This window comes from Pteropus alecto, unplaced genomic scaffold (genome assembly GCF_000325575.1).
Source record: "Pteropus alecto unplaced genomic scaffold, ASM32557v1 scaffold8, whole genome shotgun sequence".
In the NCBI taxonomy this organism is placed as follows: domain Eukaryota; kingdom Metazoa; phylum Chordata; class Mammalia; order Chiroptera; family Pteropodidae; genus Pteropus; species Pteropus alecto.
This window is the reverse complement of record NW_006494609.1, coordinates 6,058,839-6,081,644: the sequence shown is the minus strand read 5'-3', so window position 1 is coordinate 6,081,644 and position 22,806 is coordinate 6,058,839. Positions and strand designations below refer to the sequence as shown.

The window sequence follows — 22,806 nt, the reverse complement described above, 5'->3', positions numbered from 1 at the left end:
AATTGAGTTAAACTGCAGGATACCCAGTCAAGGCCCACCAAAAACTGGAGATTTACTTAGTATGGAAAAACTCACATACCTGGCGTCAGAAGTATTATAGAGGAAATAGTTTTCCTTTTAAGACCTAACTAACAATAAAAAAGTCTGATGGGATAAGTAGGGAAGCATATCACTAGATGAAACAGAGACTGGATGTCCATAAATCCAAGCCATGATTCCTAATGGGGAGAAAGCTTGTACTCCCAATTTTCAAAATTCCTCTATTTGAGTGAGTCTTACAGACCAAAGTACTTCTCTAATATTAAGTATTCAAAGGGCATACATCAATCCACAGAAATTTTACTGAATTAAATAATATCACACATTTTAAACCAACAAAGTAGCTCCTCAGGTAAAAATTCATATCTCTGAACTAAAAGCTTACATTAACCAAAGATTTTCACTGGATATAAGACAAATATTTTGGAGACATTTGATCATTTGGTCTATTAATTTTTTCCCATCTAAGGATAGAGACATAAGATAAATTATATATTTCCAGAAACATTAACATAGATTGCAAAGGATGTCCAGAATTTACTTAGAGGCTGTGGAAAAAAGACAAAACAAAAAATACTTTTGCCTGCCTGTATTCCAACACTGTGTATTCCTATCCTTATCTAATCATGTTAGACACATAAATGGCCTAGATTTAAAACAGCCTGAGTTCGTTGCCAGATAATGGATCCAAATCAGAATTCAGAACTGAAAGCGGGGTCACTGTCCTTTTAAACTGCTCCCAACCGCATGGATTCAGATAACCTGAGGAAGCATAATTCTGTCTAGTTCACCAGCCATTTGAAAATAGAACACTTCTCCCTGAAGGCATTGTGCCAAGTCATTGCCAACTGGTATGAATATAGCAGGATCGTACTGGTAAGCCATTCGAGATCCTTGTCGGAATAAGAAAAGGCAAAGTGAGAGAGAAGGCGAGAATGAGAACAAAAGCACAAAATGAGATTCACTGTCTATGCTAAAAATAGCTACCATCTCAGTGTCTTTCAGGAATATTCAAAACCAACTCCAAATCTCGTCACCCAGTGGTGCTAGTTGGAAACTTTGATTCCGAATATCCCCTTACTCTTTGCTCAATCAATCAGCAATCAAGTACTGTCAATTCTTAATCTTTCCCCACTTTCCATCTGGCACCTCTATTCTTCCTGTTTAGCTGCCATGCTTACAGTTTTTTCCTCCTCCAATTTTCTAAGTCTCTCTTATTTCCTACCAAAAAAAAGTTATGCTCTAAATTATAATCTTTCTTAATCCCTTATGACTTCCTACAAGATAATATACATTTCTTAGAAGGTCACATAGGCACTTCCTGACACAGTCTGCCTTTTCCTTCTGGCCCCATGTTCCTCAACTTACCCACATAAATCTATTTTTTGAGTCATTTTAAACTATGTGTATAATGAGCAAAATTCTAAGATGGGACCTAAGATCTTGCCTCCTGGTAATTACATCCATGAGTAAGAGGCATCCCCTGGAGTGTGGGCAGAACATGGACTTGCTTCTAGATGGCAGAATATAGCAAAGGTGACAGGATATAATTCCCATTATTATGTCTGGCATATGGCAAAGGCAAAAGGATCTTGCAGATGTAATTAAAGCCTCTAAGTAAAAACTAAGTTAATCAAAACAAGAATATCCTGGATGGGCCAGACCTAACCAGTTTATCCTTTTAAAGAGGGTCTAAGCCTTCTGTGAAGGTAGAGATTTGAAGCAGTAGAGGCACTCCCTCTCCACTGTTGGCCTTGAAGAAGCAAGCTGTCATGAATTCTACAGACACAGAAATAAATTCTGCCAGCAACCCAAGGAAGCTTTGAAGTAGATATTACCTTATTAACCTCTAGATGAAAATTCAGTCTAATAACACCTTGATTTCAGCCTTACAATCAAGTGAGGCCATGAAGAGAAAACCCAGTAAAGCTCACTTGGACCTGTGACCTATAGAAATTGTAAGATAATAAATGGATATTGTTTTAAGCTACTAAATTTGTGGTAATTTGTTGCTCAGCAACAGAAAATTAATACACTATGCCATCTGATTTTATACCTCCTTGTCATTTCTACACTTGTGCCAGCAATTACTTACTTATCCATCCAAGTTATTCTTATGATTGGATCAACCAACATTTGTCCAGCAAATATTAAGTGCCAAGCACTGTGTTTACTGAGAAATATAGGGATAAATGAGATACACTATGCACAGGTGCTCTAAAGTCAGAGAAGTGCACCTAATCCAGTGGAGATCTGAGATGGGGAAAAAACAGCAACATCACATTGGATGAGAGTCACTGAATGATGCAGAGAATGTGTCCTATGAGAGAAGGATATGAAAGAGCATTACAAAAAGAGGAAAAAGCATGAAGGCATGAAATGAAATGTAATGTTCTTGAAACAAAAAATAATTCCACAGCATAAGCACCATCATGAGAAGGCTGCAGAGGCAGGGAGAGCAGGATCACAGGGAATAGTCCCATAGACATTATCCTGTACCCAGCAAGAGGCCCTTGAAGAATTTTAATCAAGAGGGAGATGTGCTAAGTTTTAAGGTTTTAAATTGTCTGGATGATGGTGTTGAGGGTGATATGCATGTAAATGAAAATACAAAATAAGCCAGCCTATTTTAAATAGAGATGATGAGAATTCCATGTAGGTCAGTGATGGGTGAAGAGGAGGACACTGCATAGAGAAATGATTGGAGGTAAGACTGACAGTCACCTGGTAATTGATTGAATATCTGCACGGTAAGTTGTAAGAAATTGCCAGGGGTAATTACAAGGCTTCTGGTTTTGTTTAGTTCAGTATTTAAAGGTCCCTTTCAGAGTGTTTTCCCCACCCTATATCTACTTCTAGGATAGTTTGTTCTCTCTCCTAGGCACTAGCATTGTTCCTTGTCCGAACTCTTTTTATTTCACTGTATTACAATTTGTTTATCCATTTATCTTCCCCAAAGAACCTGATCAGTAATATGCAAAGCAGGACCTGTAGGACTCCAGTAACTTTAAATCTTTGGCTCTGATTGCCCTAAATTCAAGCTATTCAACAGAATGCCATTGCGGTGTTAATGTTAGAAACTGGAGACGTCATTTATTTGCAAAACTGTGTTTCAAGTAGAAATACTGTGATGGAAATGATAACTCATTCTAGCCATGAATTTTAAAGCAGGGTTTGGCTCTACTATCCCTAATTTTTATGCTTTGTTATTGAGTAGTCACATGTGAATAGAGTTTTAATAGGATCATGTAGGCCATCAACAAAGTCTTTAGTTAAACTAAGAGTCTGAAAAGTTCCTTCTTTAGACCATAGAAAGTCACAGTATTGGGATGGGAATTAGAAGAAAAATAGCTAAATTATCAAACTACTACCGAGTGTCAGATGCTATGCTGAGATCAGAATGTGTCCCAATTGCCTCGGAATTTTAGGAACAGCTTTGCCTCATACTAAAAATTAAATCAGGACTGTGACCCATTTGATCAGCTAGAATCTCTAATGTTGTCTATGAATACAGAATAAATCTTTTTTAAAAGAGAGCATTCAAGATAATAACAAATAACTTGCCTGTAATTATAAAGCAAATTAATTTTTTATTTAGAGCAAAAATACATTATTATACTGAGAGCAAAGACACTGGGGTTCCAATACTGAATTTTTTGATGACCAATGGGACTTTAGGCAAATAGCTGAACTGTACTGTGCTTCCGCTCTCTTACTCAGAAAACAAGTGGTGAAAAGTCTAGCTCATTATATCAGTTACTACGTTCATAAAACAATAAAATAATTGAAAAGGGAAGGGCAATATACCCATGCAAAGTGGTAGTATTTTATTTTTTTGTACCCCTGCATTCAGAAATTTGTGATCTCTAGCATGTTGCTTAATAATATCTATGATCATATAAAGTCAACCAGTCCTATGGGTTCTGGAAGCTATGATAGGTTAATCAATCAGCCGGAACACTATTTCATTAAGTAGCATTCTTTTTAAGCTTCTCTGTACTACTTTGCAGTCTAATCAAGAAAATGAATGCAGGCTTATTTTCCACACCAAGCGCTAAAAATGCTAAACTGTGTTCATTCATCATAAAATGACAATATGGCCCTGTCATTAGTGGGTTAAAGATAGCTTGTGTCACTGCTTCCAGATTTAATCAGACTTACTAATAATCATTCCTAAGCTCAAGGGTAATGATACATATTCCACACAAAATAATGCTGAATTTTCATTAATGCCTCAGGGATCAAATGATTATAGCTATCACTATTCTAATTTAGTATAATCAACACAAAATTATTTAGGGTTTGTTGGCACTTTTTCAGTGCAATGACTTTCTCAGTGTGATGACGAAAAATACTTTTTTCTTTTACTTCTCCAGAACACCTTCCCCTTAGAGCTTTGCTACCCTGGGCACCAGCAAACTGACCTCAAATTTAAAACCAGCACAGACTATAGACTTCTTGGGATATCCACAGTCTAAACATCTGTACAACCAAAGAGGCTCTGAATATCATCACTCATTTTGAAAAAGAAGCCTGATTAGTTCCAATCTTTTGGTAACTTGGCTATAAATCTGTCAATGAATTAGTTGCCATTTGGCTTTTCTCTCCTTTCAGAAAACACACTCTCATTAAAGAGCGAGGGTCATTTTGGAAAAAAACAACTATAGCGTATCTTATAATATAACGCTACTGTTCTAGTTCAGAGGCTCTGAAATTTCCCCACTGCCTAAGTAGTGCTGCTCTACTTGACATCTCTCATTGACTGAATACCTGTTAGTTCTGGCCGTAAAACCAAACCTCTGTATATTGACTATCTTACCTATCTAATTATAAAGTGACATCTATAGCAGTCTCTGAAAAAAAAAAAAACATAGTCTCTTTTGTTTATTTCCACAAGAACCTAATTTTAGAAGTATCCTCTTTAATATATTTTAAACTAGAACTATTTTACTGGAGATAATGCTAGGAAATACAATGGTTTTGAACAAGTCATAAAGTATAAATCTAGTTTTCTTCTAACAGACACTCTGATAAACATTTAAATTAAAAGGTACTAATATTAGCCATGTTTACATTTCCATAGGCTGTACTCTTTAAGAATGACTAGCTGAGTAAATTCTTCAGTTCGTTTTTATATTCAAAGCCACTGTCAAGTAGTCACATTTCATTCATCAGTATTCCTTATCTCTTGCACTTTTCAAAGCTCTGTGACTTTCAAACACATTGAACCTTCTTACTTTTACAACTTCACTATCAATCATTATTTTACTCATTATGTCAATATTACATTATCTGCCTACTGATTTTTAACTACCATGTTAAGAGAAATGGTAATATATTCCAAATGTCACTATGAAAGCATGGACAACAGATCAATTGTAATCAATTGGTTGACTGTGGATTAAGAATGGTTGTTCATGAGTGGGTGACCACTACCTTCCCTTTGTTTATAGCTTGCAACATTTTAAGAGACATTAAATTGGTGCCATGTATAGGACTGCTGCCAACTTACTCTCACCAAATGTCAAATACTCATAGAAAATACAATACTTTAAACTTTCCATACAGTTTCAGGTCAGATAAAGAACAGAAAGGATGCATTAATGGTTTATGATGATAATTCACATTTATTGAATGCCTACTAGATGTCAGTTTCTATACTTAATTCTGAGTCTACACTATCTCACATAATCCTGAAAGCAATCTTCAGTGTATGTTTTGTCATCTCAAGTTTGACGTAAGTTGACGATTTAAACAAAATCACCTGGATAGGGACTGTCAGATATAAGATAATAATCTAAACCATTTGATCCCAAAATTCAGATTCTTAACTAGTCTAGTCATGTCATTCTTCTTAATCTGCAATAGATGAAATTACAGAATGATGTATAGATGGGATACAGTGTAAAATCCTGTCATAATAATTGACTAGCAACAGCCAACTCAATTCCCTAAGTGTATTCTGAGTTTTCCAGTTAGCAAGGAAGAGGTCTTTCCTAAAAGAAGCTAGAGGAATCTAGTCTTCATTTTGTTTATGAGAATAATTAAATTACTTTACTTAGTTCAAAAATAATATATTTATGGGAAACTATTTATGTTTAGGGTTTTTTTTTTTGTATTTTCAACTACTAAGCCTAAACTATTGTAACATTGCTTTAAAACCTACATTTTACCAAGATCCTACATTTTATATAAATATTTCACCAGTTAAAATATCCTTACTTGTTATATTTATGACAATGATGCTGATGTTGAGAAGAAAGAGAAAAAGGAGAAGAGATGAAGACAACGTTGAAGAAGAAGTAGAAGGAGGAGGAAGATGGGAGAGGAGAGAGACCATGTGTATTTTTTCAATAATTTTTTATGCACGATTAAATGAATTAACAAATTAAAGGCTATTTTTAGGCCTATATTTTTACAAACTTTAATAAAATTTTTAATTACTTTATAATTGAAGATAAAATCAATGATCACATTGTTTCAGCAAACAGATTTGTGATCCAAGGCACTTGTGCATAGGAGGCTATAGGTAAAAATTTGGTAGCTGGTTAAACATGAGTTGAAGAATATACTAGTTTAGAAGGTGGAACAAGCAGGAGTGAAAATAATAGTTTGCCACATATGGTAGCTGAGATCATGTAAAGAGTAACCAGGGCAGGTAGTATATAGGTGGACAAAGGTAGGAGACAGTAGGTCAAGCACTGAGACTTAGCACGCTGTCCCCAGGAGATATTCAGCACATTGGATAGCTCCTTGGGGCTAAGCTGGTGACATTTCAAAATCTCAGACTAATCCAGACTTTGTCTTCTTTTGGGAAGTTTTCTTGGCTATTATGAGTACATAACCTATTTTAAACCAAGATCGGTTCATATAAATTCGGGACATCAGTTAATTTCTTTGTCAGACTGGAAGAGGTTATATCTTCTGAGTTGGAAACCTATGGTTTTAACAGGTCCGCAGAGCCAAGTAAAGAGCTGTATCGACTTGTATCTTAGGCAGGAGTTTATCTTAGGTTTGGGGCTTTATATGCAAGGAACAAGTGTAGCCAGAGAGCTGCATTAACAGTGATGCTTATTAATTTAAATGTATAAACTTCCCCACCATAACATTATATAGGCCTTAATTCCATTTTATAAGTAGATGTCAAAAGGCTTTTTAGACCTGCAAAATTATATTTTAACTTCCTACACTTCAGCTGTGGTCACCTATATTAATCAATTCCACTCTCTTCTGAAAGTTCCTTTTACTATTCTTCATATTTTTAAATTGAAAAAAAAAAGTATTTCACAGTAAATATACTAAGAATACTATGTCGCCTCCATTTTTGTATATATTTTTATAAGAGTGGGGTCTTATTCACCTTTGTATACCCAGAACCTACTTGGCATATAGTAGGACACTAGTAAATGGTTGTTGAATAGATGAAGTATGAGACAAGTGACCATTCAATATAATAGTCAGTAAGTTATAAAGTCACATCATATAAATACAGATTAGAGATGTAATCAAATAAATCATACAACAAAAGTTACTCAGCATGCCTGTGATCCAATATACCATTTATCCAAGTTCCACAATCTTAAAGAAACCCTTAAAGATATACTGCTGGCACAGAACATTTTACTTACTTGAAGCTAAATTCACAGCTCCCCTAAAGCTATGTGGACATCTATCATCGCTAATAAATCTTTGTCTGCAAATATCCATTCTTAAACTTCCCTGGTCAATCTGTTCTTCGAATATGCCAAACTTGTCCATACCTTACTATGTGTGCTCTAGATGTGTGTGCCCTTGGCTTTGAACAATCTTGTTATAGATATTCTCATGCCTGGGTATTTCTACTCATTCGGGTCTAAGTTCAATATCAACAACTGAGAGGTGTCCACAACTTGGCTATAGGAGCTCAACCAAATGGGGCTTATATCACATAGATGTAGGTAAACTGTAGGCTCCCTATGCTTCATGAGAATGTAAAATCTAGAGAGCCACATCAGGGATGGGGAAAACCGAAGTGGCTTACCATTATTATCAGCTTTTTGGTTTTCTTGCTCATTATTTCAGACTTACACACGCCAGATATAACCCTCTGGATCATCCATGCCTATAAAAAATGTACGAAAATACAGACTTCCAACAGAGCACCAAAGGCATGAAACACTGACTATTTGGAATTCCAAACTCTGAAGACCTTCCTTAATACAGAGAAAATGAGCTCACATATTTGACTTTAACTTTTCCCTGGAAACAAACACTTCAGATGTACAGGCTAAGGAGTCATGCAGAGGAGAATAAAGGCTCAATCAGAAGTTAACAAACAAACAAAAAAAGTCCTCTAGAGACCTGAGGCAATCAAGCACTTAACTATGTATAAAACCAGATGTGAAAAACAAAGATCAAATGTCAGGATGATGTAGAGTAGAATTCAGAAGTAGTTGAAGAATTTATAAGGCCCAAATGAAGTTGATTGTGTCCTTTGTTAATTAGTTTCACTAAAATCCTTTTGGTCTCAAGATTGTAAATGTCCTAATAAAGAAAACATTGAGATACCTACTCTCTAGACAACCTTCATCTCCACTTCTCCCTTCAGAAGAGGAGGGACTCAACTGCTCTGGTGAAGGTAGAGTATGATTCCAATATCTAGCCCACCATGCTGAAAACACACACGCATGCGTGCGCAAACACACACACACACAACCACCATCACCCCCTAACTCAAAGTCTGCATTTATACTCCCAACCAAGGGGAACATTCCAATGTCATAGTTCTAGACTATGACAGTTTTAAACCTGCCATCATGGCAGGTTGAAGACTGTCACTAATGTTTAAATTCACCAGAAAGGTGTCAGGGCCACAGTCAAGGGTTGCCCTGGAGTTGACACCTGCGCTCCCATTGCCTTAGCACAGACTTTACCGGCATCAATGGCCTATTGCAAGCCTTTTGCAGATGGAATTCCCTATCTTCCTTATGCAGAGAGAGGTATATACTCTCTATCACCAGAAGTTGTTCACTACCAAGCTGCTTTTCTGGTTTATTTTCAGAAACCTTCCTTTATAAGCTTACTTTCTTACTTTCTTTTTATAGCATTATATCTCCCATCTGCAGAAGCCCTACAATAAAATAAATAAATAAATAAATAAATAAAAAGGCTGAGTAGGAGAAACTACTTCAGAATCTTAGGTATGTGTATTACCTAAGAGTATGACTTTCTTTGGGTATTCAATAACATCCACTACATTTCCCCTCTTCCACCTTCCATCGACATTTCCTCCCTTTCTACCTACTATACACTGGTATATCTCTGTTTTCTTCCCCCAGCCATCTCTAATATGTCTCCTGTTGCAGTATAAATATATACTGATTTCCCCTATTTGTGGGTCTTAATGTATTATTACTTCTCCAATGTATGAATGTTAGTGTATCATCTCTGCTGGGAATAGTGCTTCCCCATTCATATCCATCTGCCTGCTTTCTCCTAATAATCTAAATTATTATTCCCTCCTCCTTCATACTGGCTATATTATTTTAGTATACAGCCATATCCCCCATGATGTTTTACCCATAGTAGGTGCTTATTTGTGCATATGAACTATGCGCAGAGACTCAATAAGTGTTTAATTACATAATGCTAATTGCAGAGAGCTTGGATTTCCTTAAAGTAATTACAAAGTATAAGCAAATTTCTAAAAATTCCAATCTCTGTAGAGCCTCGTTCAATACTCTACAGCTTCCATGCTTCTAGTGGATTGTGAGTTTTAGCTTTAAAACTGCCAGATTAATTTTTTTCAATACTGTTTTATACAAGGTTTATTTTTGCTTTTTTTTTTTTTTTTGGCTCATCTTAAATGTTCATCTTATATTGTAAATGTTAAAAAAAGGAGGAGGAATATACATACTGAGTCTAAAAAGTGAGAAAAAGCTTGGCAAGGACAGCAAATATATCTAACCTATTCCTGTGGGGAAAAAAATCAATTCATGTTATCATAATCCTGTATAAGGAGAACGAGTTTGCCTAAACAGTTTTAAATTTAAAGTATAACACAGAAACATGTTTTATTCCCTAACACATGAAGCCATAGGTCTTAAATAGAATCATATACAGCACAATGGGAGCTGAATATTACCTTTATAGTTAATATTACTTATCCAATAGACACCCTACAGGATAGAATAAATATTGGAAACTGCAAGTCTACAGATACATTTGCAGTCTTGTTACTTTACTGAACTTCGTCCTCTGGAAAAACTGACAGAAGATAGCTTCAAAATGGTTAACAAGATACAAAAGGGAGTCAGGAGGCATCAATAATCTTACCTTGCTGTTCTCTGATAAAGAATTCATAAAATAATATTTCAAATTCTCAAGTACTCAAAATATATAAGTTTACCAGAGGTTCAAGAAGGATTTAAATCAATTGATGGCTGGTTACTTATAGTTACTTCATAAATAGTTATTTATTTGGGGGCAATTATATTTTGAATAGATACTCTAAATTTTTAAGGTTGGCATCGTAAAGAATACCTATGCTTTTTTCATGCCCTCAGCCTCGTTATCAACATAAGGAAAAACACATTGAACTAAAGTGGTATAGAAGTCCAACTTTTCATAAAGGACAAATTACTTTGCGACTATAAAAAACCTAGAAAATCACTTAAGGAACATGTGCAGGTACGGTGTGGTTACAGGGTTTAATGCAGCAGTCGTAAGCTATGGATTAGGGTTGTGCAAAACAACATGAGTGGAACGAAGAAGAGACATTAGGGTTGAAATACTCTGACCCTCTAGGAGTACCAGTGAAGAAGTAAGACTCAAAGAAATAGTAAAGAGGCTTGACCAAGGTCATATAGCTGCTTAGTGGTTGAATCATAACTAGAAAGATAGTCTCTGACTCTTCCCGTTTTATAGGACTATCTTTAGACCTTATTCCATAGAAAAATTATAGATAAAATACTGTGACTATAAAGTTCTGTGGCATTTTAATAACAAGCTCTCCTTGAAAGGGCTGTAAGAAAAAATCTGTGTATTCTAGGAAGATGTATAATAGTGAATGAATCTCCAGTGGAACAATAGCCCACACTAAAACCTATGTTGCTGCTAAATTTGAAAAAAAGTATCTTATACACTCTATTCAAATTACTTTTGACAGCAAATTCATTGCTTCTGGGATCTTAGAATTTGGTAGAAAACAGGCTTTTTCTTTTTTTTTTCAGTGCTAAAACTGTTCCTTCTCATGATCTCAATTTCCAGCAGTAAATGCCAACTTATTAGATGAAACACTGTATGAAGAGGTGGCCCACAGACATATCATTCAGAAATGCACAGGTATGACACATACAACAGACACTAGGATTATAGTTTTTACTCTAACAGTAAAGCTAAAAAATGTCCAGATGCTTTCCTATAACTCACTGCACCTTTATCAGAAGAGATGAGCAAATCTTTAGGTAGGTTTTTGTCTTGTTTGTCTACTTATCTTTACCAAAGTAATAACGTCAAAAGCATGTGTCTCTACTAAACTTTGAATCATCCAATAGGAAAAACAAAGATCACTCTGCCCGGTGAAACCACAAACCATGTAAAGACAAGGGGCTGCAGTCATGTATTTTTTTCATATTTTTCATTCTAACTTAGTTCTTAATAAAATCCTAGTTTGGGGAGAAGGCTGCGATTTTCAAGCCAGAAACCTTTTAGTTTTATTCTTGCTCTGCCATTTACTAGTTATAGACCTTGAACAGAATATCTAACCACTATGAGTCTCAATAATCTCATTTGAAAGGATCAAGAGAATTGTCTATCTCACAGAATTGTTGAGAGGATTAAATTAGCTAATGTATATAATCAAATATGCAAGCAAATGACTATAAGACTATAATACCGTAGGTGCTCAATAAATGATGTTATTCATTTTTGGCATTTCAAACATAACTGTTAGATAGAATTAGACTAAATTCACCTCTCATTGAAATATGGCTCATTCTGGAGAGGAAGCTAGCAGATGTTTTTGCTGATTGATATGCTGCACAGATTTTTTGAAATGAAGAAAAAGTAAAGCTAGCAGAGGGAGCTGAAGCCACATATAGAGACTACCTATAGTAGAATGTGGCAATTAGCATATCAAGACAAGGTCCACAAACTGAAGACTGACACAGCTGAAGCAAAGCATGTTTGACAAGGCTGAAGCCTGTGTTATGGAAACTCAGGACAGGATCAGTGCCACTAAAAATTAGACCAGATTTGGCTGATGACAGCTGCCACGGATGTATGACGACTAGGAAATAGCAACAGAACATGTAATCAGAGAATGCTTGACCTTGGCTAAGTGGATTATTCCAACAGGTATAATTAAAGGCTGCCATATGGACTGCAGAGTAGATAGTTACAAATATGACTGTGATTTCAGAGGCGTCGAAAGGAATCTATTGCCAAACAAACACCTCTCTCGCCCGTGGCCTGAATATTGAAATTATACTCTTAGACTATATCTCAGCTGCAATGCCTTAAGAATACTAATAATGTCTTTATTATGACAGAGTTTATTATATCATTTTCCTAGATCAGACTTTTCCACGGAGAAGAATGGGGAATAAACGAGGACCCTGAGTACTAGAAAGACAAGAAGTCAGGGTAGTGGCAAAGCAAAGAAAAATTGTGGGTTGGAAAGATAAACTGATTGTTTCATTAGCAGGAGTTTCTTGGGGAAACAGTATTGCCAAAATTCTAGAGAATGAGTCCATTTTCAAACATCCACTAATGGTAGCTGTGCATTGCTGTAAAGTTATACACATTTTACAAAAGCATAAAAATTTTTAAATAATAATTGCCGATCTATTTTGACAAATTATTGTGCACCTGGCCCTGTACAAAATGTATTACATACACTACCACATTTAATCTTCACTAGAGCCCTCTGAGGTAGATGCGTTATCATCGTCATTTTATATCTGAGAAAGCTCAGATTTGGAAAAATTCGCTAGCTTGTCTGTTAAATGACAGAGCCTGGACCAAAATCACCTCCATCTGACTTCAGAGTTCGGGGTCCCAATCTCCACAGCTGGCCAAACATTCTGACAAAGAGAAGTAAATGCAGACACATTTGGACATGATGTCACAGGCAAGAGAATCGAAGGTGGATTCTGACTGAAGATTCCCCTTACGGCCTGATGTAACAACGAAAGTTCTTTCAGACACTTGACTTATAACCAGACATTTTACACTCAAAAGTAAGCTATCAGCATGGCCACTTAGGCCCAAGCTGGTGTAATAGTAAGCTCGTGTATAATTATTGTTAATTTTAAAACTGTCACATGTTAAATAACAATACAACAGTGACAGGATAATACTCTATCCTCTACCAGGAAGAAACTAACTCACGCAGTCAGTTCCAGGCTTACTTTCCCAGGGTATTGGGTATTAACAATGATGAATGTGTAAGCGAGGAGGTATAAATCTGGGTGCAGAAACTCTTGAACATCAACTAGAAAGAAGTGAGATGATCAAGTACACTGCTTTTGCCAGATACCATTTCAAATACTAAAATAGTCCATCATCCGCTCTTAGGCAATAAAGTTGTCTAAGGAAAGTTCTCTGCCTGCCCTGCTTCTTTCAGTTGCACCCAGCTGGGAAAATAATTTAATTTCAAGGTACTAAATAAGAATTTTTCTGTATCTTCCTACAAAATAAAGCAAGCATTAGGGTATATTACTGTCACTATTTTTAAATGCCACCCCCAACTCCTTTTTTTTCTGGTAACCAAAATTCTTGCCATTTCTCAGCGTCAAAGATAATTTTGCTATGAATATCTATACACCAAAATAATAGAGATTTCAAATCTGCTTCCAACCTTGTTGACACTAATCCTACAAAGGTTTTCTAAGAATCATTCTGAATTCTGATTCTGCTAAGGGGTAACACTCTTTTCCTATTTTTATTATCTCCTTCACTTGGAGAGACCATTCATTCATACAAGCAACACTCCTGGCCTCTCTCCCCAGCTTGATTCAGACTGTTGACTTACCAGACTGGCAGAGCCTAGGAGAAGATTGACTCTCGATGCCAATGTACCTAAAGCAAGCATACTTTCTCTTTTGCTCCTTCTTGAAAGTTTCATAAGTGCATGCCACCAAAGAAGACGCTGTATTTTAAGTTTGCCTAATTCTCAAGTGTAGCACTAATAAGACTGCTTAGCTATGAGACCTAAGCCCCACTCTATAAGTGGTGGACTCGAGCATTGGTGTCCTGGCTTGCAAGAGCCAAATGTGTTGAACTCTGCTCAACTCCGAGTTCAATGACATCACATTGGTAACCTGAATTTGACCAAGGTGGGAATATTTATACCATAGAAATCTATTAACACTAAAAATCAGCTCCCTCCCCCACCAAATGTTAAACATTTATCTGCACGCCTCCAAATGGAAGACATTTTAATCTGTATCTATCTGACTCCTGAGTTTATATCAATTGATAATGAACTCAGAAGGGGGTACTATTTATTACACTGTCCCAATCCCCAACAATTCCAAAGGATTTTCCTATTTCCTATTTCTCTCAATCATCAGAAAAACAAAATGGTTTTTAAAAACAGTATCTGTCTAGTTCCACATGTCTCAGCTCAAAAAGAGAATACAAAATCTTGAAGAATGGTCAAATTATAAAGCAAAATAAAATCTACAACCATTTAATAACTCTTCTGAAGTTGTTCATAAAATTCTTTTCCTCAAAATAACGAAAACAGGATAATATTAGTTTTCTTTCTCTCATTCCTTCCTGTAATATTTTATGTGAATTTGTAATTTTAATGCTTAGCTTCCTCTTTTGATAAAAGGTTTGTTCACCCCTGGAAAATGTGAAGTTGCAATTTTAGCAGATTTTACGCAGTGGTGGTAGCGTTTCAGTCACGTGATCTAAATTATGGAGTACTGCTCCACCTGCAATTCTGATGGCTTCCTTGCTCAGTCTCCTACAGGGCTATCACCAGAAATTTTCATCACTTTATTTATAAAAAGTCATATAACATTTTAATTAAAACAGCTACATGGAAATAGCCACTGGTATTAATAATATTCTAAAGCAACTTTAAAAGAAATCTTGATTGAAATAGATGTAGGTAGATATCATTCTAATTTTTACCTTCCTTTTTTAACCTTTTGTTAAAAGAATATACCAAATCTTTATCTGTATCCGAAGGTACTACAGGCGGCTTAACCCTCTAGGGCTAACTCAAACCGCTACAGACTGCATCACACACAGTGCCTTGGAGAGAATACTGAGGATAGGCAGTACCGTTACAGCTTTGTCACTGAGAGACCACATAACCTTGGGTGAGTTCTGTAATTGTGCTACGCTTGTTCTCTCAGCTCTGCAATTAGTCTGTGAGGTTTCTAGGCCCTTTCTGCTCTGGCACACCAGGAATCCCTCTCTCTGTAAAGTCTCAGAGGTGGTCTACCACCTCTGTCTCAGCTACAGGCAAGCCAACATAACCTGCCATGCATTGTTTGAGTTAATTAAGGGGAAGTGATTCCATTTTGCCTTTCAAACCCTTCCTGAACTCCAAGTTCTACCTCCCTTCTCCACATGTGGTCCATAAAAATGTGGGGTTCTATAGTACCGGGAATTACTGTGCCTGTTCTCCCCAAAACCTTTGCTGTCAACATTTCTTCCCCACCCTTCACTTCTCAAATAATAAGAATTGGGTGAACTTCACTTTAAGTCTCATGTTCCCTGAATCTTCCATCCTCTGTCACATTCAGGATGGGATCTTTGTTCATTTTTCTTACAGCAGCTTTAAAGAGCTGACGTATTGGCTCTAGACCCCCCACCTCTTTCCGCTCCCCTCACCCCCTCCCATTTCACTCCTCCTCTTGATGAGGTGAAGAGGAACAGCTTGAGAAAGCATTTCAACTATAGGCTGCATTAATTAAATGATGGTATTTTTTACATAGAACAGAACATTCTGAACCAAATTTAAGCTTTTTTTTTTTTTTCAATACAAAATGTAAACTGGTGTCATTACTACCTGCACATCTCAGTTAGATTTCTGTGGGTCATTATGGACTTTTTAGAATCACCATCTAGGTTGGAAGGTCCCAGGTGCCGCCTGGTCCAATTAGCAGTCTGATTCATAAATCCTCATGGTGTCCCTGCCAACAGGTCCCTCAGTTTCCCCTTGTGCATAGTAGCAGGAAACTCACCACCAGAGTCAGAGGCAGTTTTGGGATAACTTGGACTGTCCTTGTATTCAACTTTTATGTCTTTGGACCTAGATAATGTTTGCATATCTCTGAGTCTAAAAATGAATTTTATTCTTATCCCAGTTTAACAGATGGGGGGAAATGGGCACAGAGACATGAAGTCACTTGCTTAAGGACTCATGTAAGTGTCAGACCTGGGGTTTGAACCTAGATCCACCCCTGAAGTCCAGAATCTAGACTGTCTCTAGTTTCATAATGAGTACTGAAAATACCCCCTTGATTCAATTTATATTAAACTACTTTAAATAGCTGCATAATTCATTTCTTATTCATTTTACAAAGTTGTCTCTGTATATCATTACCACCATTAACTCTCCACACTTCCTTGATACTAACTTCAAAACAAACTCATTCGTGCTCCCTTGGCCTTATAATGAGAATGTTCATCTCCATTTCCCTCATTCATTCTAATTGTACCCATCAAGGCCTGGATTAACTCTAAGGCCTGGATTGACTTCACCTCCAGGGACTCCCAGCCACTCAACTCAGCAAGGAGGAGGTCGGTCCCCCTTCTCTAACCTCCTTTGCCAACAGAAACAAAAAGCTTACTCATGCTTGCAAAAAATTATTCTTAATATCTGAGTTCTCAGTTTTACTGTAATCTCACCTACAAAGTAACTGAGAGCTTGAGTTTTTATTAGTGTCCCATTGGTCCTAACTGGTCCATAGTAGGAGTTTGATAAACGGTTGAACAATTTCAGAAGATGATCTCTGATACCTTACAGACTCTTCTTTCTTCTTTAAAAATGCTTGGAGGTGACAGGTCCATCAATAACCTCATTTATAATCTGGAATAAATAAATTATTCTGAAATTCACCCAATTTTTTTTTTTTTTAAGGTGAGGCAACCCTTGGTTGACCTCACAGATTGCAAGGACCTTGTCAGTTTATAATCCTTTATTTTTAATTTTTACAGCACCTGCTCTTCCTAGGTGGTCTCCCATCCAAGTACTAACCAGGGCCGACCCTTCTTAGCTTCTGAGTTCAGACGGGATCAGGCTTGTTCAGGATGGCATGTCTGTAGACTTCACCCAACTAATTAAAGTTGACATTTCCTTCCCTGCTTGATAGCATGGCCTGTAATGCATCTCAGTGGCTTAGCAGATGCACTTCTTCATGACGACCACCAGAGGGCTTGCTTTCCTTTCTTTTCAAGGCTATCCAGCACCTGAAGGAGAGCCTTCAGAAATGTGGAAAACCTACTCTCCAAAAAACCTTCTTTGGTGTCACTCCTTCACCCATCCATCCATCCATGCCATAATATAAGACACCCAACATTATCTTAGTCTCTAGAGAGAAGCTCCCCAAACACCATCCCATCTTAAGTCTGCTCACTAAATAGACGGGAATCCAGGGGCAGAATGGGGATGAAAGTATAGGAGATAGTAAACTTGTAACATGTACCAAAGCCCACATTTCTCCCTCCACACTCAGTGTGACACCTTCACGTTGCGAACGGACCGAGCAATGGCTAACCCTTTAAGATGCCTTTCCTTCTCAAATTCTAGGCAAATCAGTTTTTAGCCAGAGAGGCTGTGGGTGGAATTCTATTAATATCCCTTATTCACTACAATACCCCAAATATCTTGCAAACCAGATTTCCTTTCCCATGTGAAGAGACAGCCTACCATAGTTTTTTCCCAAATCCTGACAGTTTTACAAGTAGGGAGGTAAGTGACCTTTCTTTCTTTGGAAAATGTGCCTATTCATAGAAATCTGACAGAGCTGACACCTGGTTCTCCAAAAATGTAGCTTCACTCTAACCACATTCCACTGACATTTGCAGAATATGATTATTTTTAATAGTGGAGAACAATGGGGGAAGGGCAATTGGAATTGTAAAGCATATGCATTTATCTAAAGTATTCCAATGCAAAGCACATCGCTATTTTCAGGATAAGTGCGCAGTACCCAAACGCAGAGTATCATTCTTTTCTCCTTTCTTGGGAAGAGATGGCTTTGCCTTTCCCCAGTGAACCTCGTACCTGCTCCTCCGTGCTCTCTTCCTCACTAGACAGTCCTCTTCTCCCAGACCCGCTGATGCTTGTGTCCAGACAGCCACACAAAGCTAATGGTTCTCTGAGAAATGACCAAGTGCTTTTTGACCAGTACATAGGCCTGCTCTCTTAAGTGCTAGGAAAAGGCCATCAAATTCCAGGCAAGATGCAATTCAAGTCAGATTTGACATGTTGAAAGTTAATGACTTTATTATGCTTCGTGGTTTATAATTCAGTCATAATCCATGGCAGGTTGGGCACATTTTTTCAGACAGTTAAAAATTAGGAGAACTAAAGGCTGTCAGCTTCACCAGATGGTCACTGACTAGAAATGTGTTGTTGAAGCAAGATACACTCAAGGGAAAAAGGCTCTCAGACAGGGTTTCATTTCCCATGAACGTCTTCATACCTACCTTTCAGGCAGAGTTGAGAGGTGCAGAGACAAAGGTGGGCTGAAAGAAAAAGATGGTCTTACCTATTTTTCAGCTACGCTCAACAATAACGAGGCGGCAACGTGTACACTGTGTGGATCCAACTTACAACGTCAGAAAGGACGTAACCGCGTATCAACAGCACATAAATTCATTTCCACATGCAACAGTCTTCACAACATGCTCTGAACTTGAGACCAAACAGGTGAGAAGAAGCTAGGCACAGTATTTCATTGAGGCAAAGCTGGAAAAGTAGACATTAAGCAAGGATAGAAAATAGTTGAGAGAAGATGAAGAAGAGAGTAGTAGGAAGGCAGACCACAGAGGTCTGAGAATAGCAAGGGTGTCTTTGAGAATCAACTAAATTCATTTTAGCTACTTCCACTGACCATAGATGGTTTCATTTTCATTGTCACATGTTCAAGGGAGCCTGTCCAGGACCTGAGATTTCCTTGGAGTTGCTGGAATTTCAACAGTTGTGTTTAATGACACATCGGGGAACTCAGGTAAAGATATAGGGAAGATAAATGAATACATGGAAGGAATGTAACTTAGAACCACCTGTTTATGAGCAAAACCCAGTCATAAAAACATCTGTAAGCAGAAAACACAGAAACATTATTTTGTCCTTTTGACATATATTATGGTATTTAAATCCCATAACAGCAGCAAAGATTGTAAAGAACTGATTGTAATTGTCATATTAACCATATGCACTTCTCCACTACAATGTATAGCTTTGCAACTGGCAGACCTGATAGGTATAAAAGAAAACAGAGCTTTTGAAATCCCAGGAGGTGGAAGAAACGACCATTATCCGATTCCCCTCATTCTAAATTATTGTGGGTAAAGGCACAATAATTCCCGAGCCATTTCAAATATAGAAAACATTCATAGAGAGGACACAACTGGCATCGAAAATCATATTAGCTTTCTTCTTTTTTTTTCTTTTTTTGTCGTTTTGGATGTGACTTGGAAGGAAGGTTGAAAGGCATGGAAACGATGAACAGATAAAATGTTTATGAAGCAGATGTTCTTGTCACCATTTCTTAGAAGATGTAAAATGGCTACATGAAAGAAAGTAGCCATGTCTTAAAGAAATAAACTTACCTGGAAACTCTGAAGACTTCTAAAAAGTTAATGAGTAAAAACAAAAATCTCACTTATATGCATGCACATACACACACACACACACATGCACGCACACACACAAAATCACACCAAACATGCTCATGCTCTCTTGGAAAATCTAGGCTTAACGTCTTTATTATTTTTTTTTAACAAGGTAATATAACCCAGAAAACAAAGATACGAAAGAATAATTTTTTTTTTCCTTTAGATTGGAGAGCAGGGATATAAGGTAGTGAGAAAATTCAGCTATAGCATATGTATGATCTTAAATTTAGGAGCTAATATTCATCAGTATGTAAGTCCATGGAATGTTTGAGCTGGAAGATACCTGGACAGCAATATGGCCCATTACTTTGCCTACTGCCTATTCTAACTGTTGTATACACATCGCCTCTACTATAGTTCACTGAATAGAATATAACTCATACTCAAAGTCAATGTTCTTTACATAGCCAAAAGAAGGAGCAGAAACCAGTGGAGGCAAAAGTATATAAGTAGGAAAAAGGAAAGTGAGACAAGAAGATACAGAAAGGGTATGACTGCAGAAATTAAAATTACTAAAAATAATAATTTACGGAGGAACACATTAAAAGGTTCAATTTTGACTTTCATTACGCTATTCATACCTGTGAATGCAGCAGTATTTCTTCAGTTGTCTCCTAACTATGAGAGACAGAGCTATTTCAAATCACAGACAATTCAATAAAATCAATACCATGTATTACCACGAAACATGGGTATTGTATTGTACTAGTATCTTTTTGAAGACTGTTTTACTTCTGGATGTAGAAATTGCAGTTCAAGTAAGAAAGAGCCCGGAATATGAATCTGTAAGTATCTAATTCAAATAAGAATTCTATAAAATGTAGATGATCAATTCTATACTGCCTGTTTATTTCTATACAGCCAAAGAGGATTGTATCAACAGATTTTTTTTTGCAAGCCTGTGACACCAAGATGTCACTGGCTTGTTACTCTAACTATCACCCATTAATATTTAAAGAATTTGACAATACATAGTAATAAGTTACAAAAGATGCTAGTGAGTAGGAAGCAGCAGAAAGCAGACAGAAAAAATTATTATTAAATAAAGCATGGTCAATATGTAATGGTTATCTGAATACAGAACCATTTTGTGGTTGCTTTATGTATAAAGATGAACTAAATATAAAACCATTTTGCAGTTGCTCGATAATATTTTTCAACCAAACCATAAAACCTTAACAAATTCTTGACCAAATATAGGTCAGCCTTATCTTTTTCTTTAAAGTAAATTAGTTTAAAACCTATTATACCCTCTGAATGCCTGGATATATGGCAACTAATTATGCTAAGAACTGAGTTAGGTAACTTCAGATATATTTTACCTCTTATTTCTCATTATAACTCTGACTTGGACACTGTTATTCTCATCTTGCAGATGAGAAACCTGAATTTTAGGGACATGGGATAACTTGCCCAATCAGGATGATTAGTCAAAGAACAAGGACTTGAACCTAGGTATAGTGGATTGAATGGTACCCCTCCCCATATATAGGTACATGTTCCCCAAGACCTGTGAATATTACTTTATATGACAAAAGACTTCATTAAGTTAAGCAACTTGAGAAGAGGAACATATCCTGGATTAGCCAAGAGGGCTCTAAATACAACCACGTGTATCCTTACAAGTTAGACACAAAGAAGAGTAAACACACACAGCAGAGAAGGTCCTGTGAACATGGAGGCAGAAACTGGAGAGATGTAGCCACAAGACAAGGATGCTGGCAGCAGAAGCTGGAAGAGACATGGAAGCGAATCCCCCCCAAGAGCCTCTGGAGGGAGCACGACTTTGTCAGCCCTTAGACTTCAGATTTCTAGCCCCCAGGATGGTGAAAAAATAAATATGTCTGCTGCAGGCCAGCCAGTCTGTGGTACTTTGCACGACAGCCACAGGAACTGATACACTAGGTCTCTGGCATCTTTTCTGCAACATCTCTCAAACCTCCTGATGTGAGATTGCCTGGCTGCAGAACTAGAACTGGTACTCTAGACTCTCCTTAGGTCAACAGACACTTGGAATCAACCATAACAGACTTAAAATCTAGGCTCTTCAGACTATATGTGAATTAGCGTTCTTCATATTTGATTCAAAATGTTTGAATTAGTACTAAAGACAAGTTATATGAACACAAACTCCTAATTTCACAGTAGTGCCTCCCTTCTTTACTGGGGTGAATGGGGTTACCCAAGATGAAGTAGAAAATAAACATTCCTTCAACTGCTGCTCTCGTACTGTCAACTTTAACATCGAGGAAGCTGGTACTGCTGATTTTTTACATGCTTAGTATTAAAGTGGTAGAAATGACAGTAGATTTGGCTGAAAAGGTTTTAAGATTCTTCTAAGCTCTAAGAATCTGTATAATTATCTTTGCCTCTCAATAAATATTTGTTGAATGAATAAAAGAAATAAATTAATAAATGAATATGGTGCTATGCATGAAGCCAAAGTAATCAAGCCTCATTGTATTTCAACAACAAATATTTAAGACAGAAAGAATGAATGTCTTACCAAAATATCACTCTCCAGGACAATAACCTGAACACATTATTAATGATCAGATTCAAGAAATAACTAACTAATTCTATGATAATAATGCAATTAAACTCCCTGGGATGAATTCTTACAAGAAGCATATGAAATTTTAGGTATAATTCAGTATAAGAACAAACCTGAAAAGTAAAATTTGAAGAAAAATTTTATTCTCAAGATAAAGGATAAAGAGACTGTAGTACTTCCTTTATGTCAGGCAATATTCTAAGTATTTTGCAGCATGAAATTATTTAATACTTGGCATAATCCTAAAAGTTAAGGATCTGTCATTATCCCCATTTTACAAGTGAGAAAACAGGTTACAAAACTCACTAAAATCATATGGCCAGTCAGCAATGAAGCGATTAAGAGGCAGAGTGGCTAGTACA

The 22,806-nt window shown here is 36.8% G+C and overlaps 1 protein-coding gene and 1 pseudogene across 3 annotated transcripts in view; both read right to left on the bottom strand.

Annotated features, from left to right (window-relative positions):
* NRXN3 (neurexin 3) overlaps nucleotides 1–22,806 on the bottom strand; it is a 1,437,186-nt gene that overhangs the window by 827,602 nt on the left and 586,778 nt on the right. The gene's annotated exons all lie outside the window — the stretch shown is intronic.
* LOC112473811 lies at nucleotides 17,194–17,312 on the bottom strand (annotated as a pseudogene).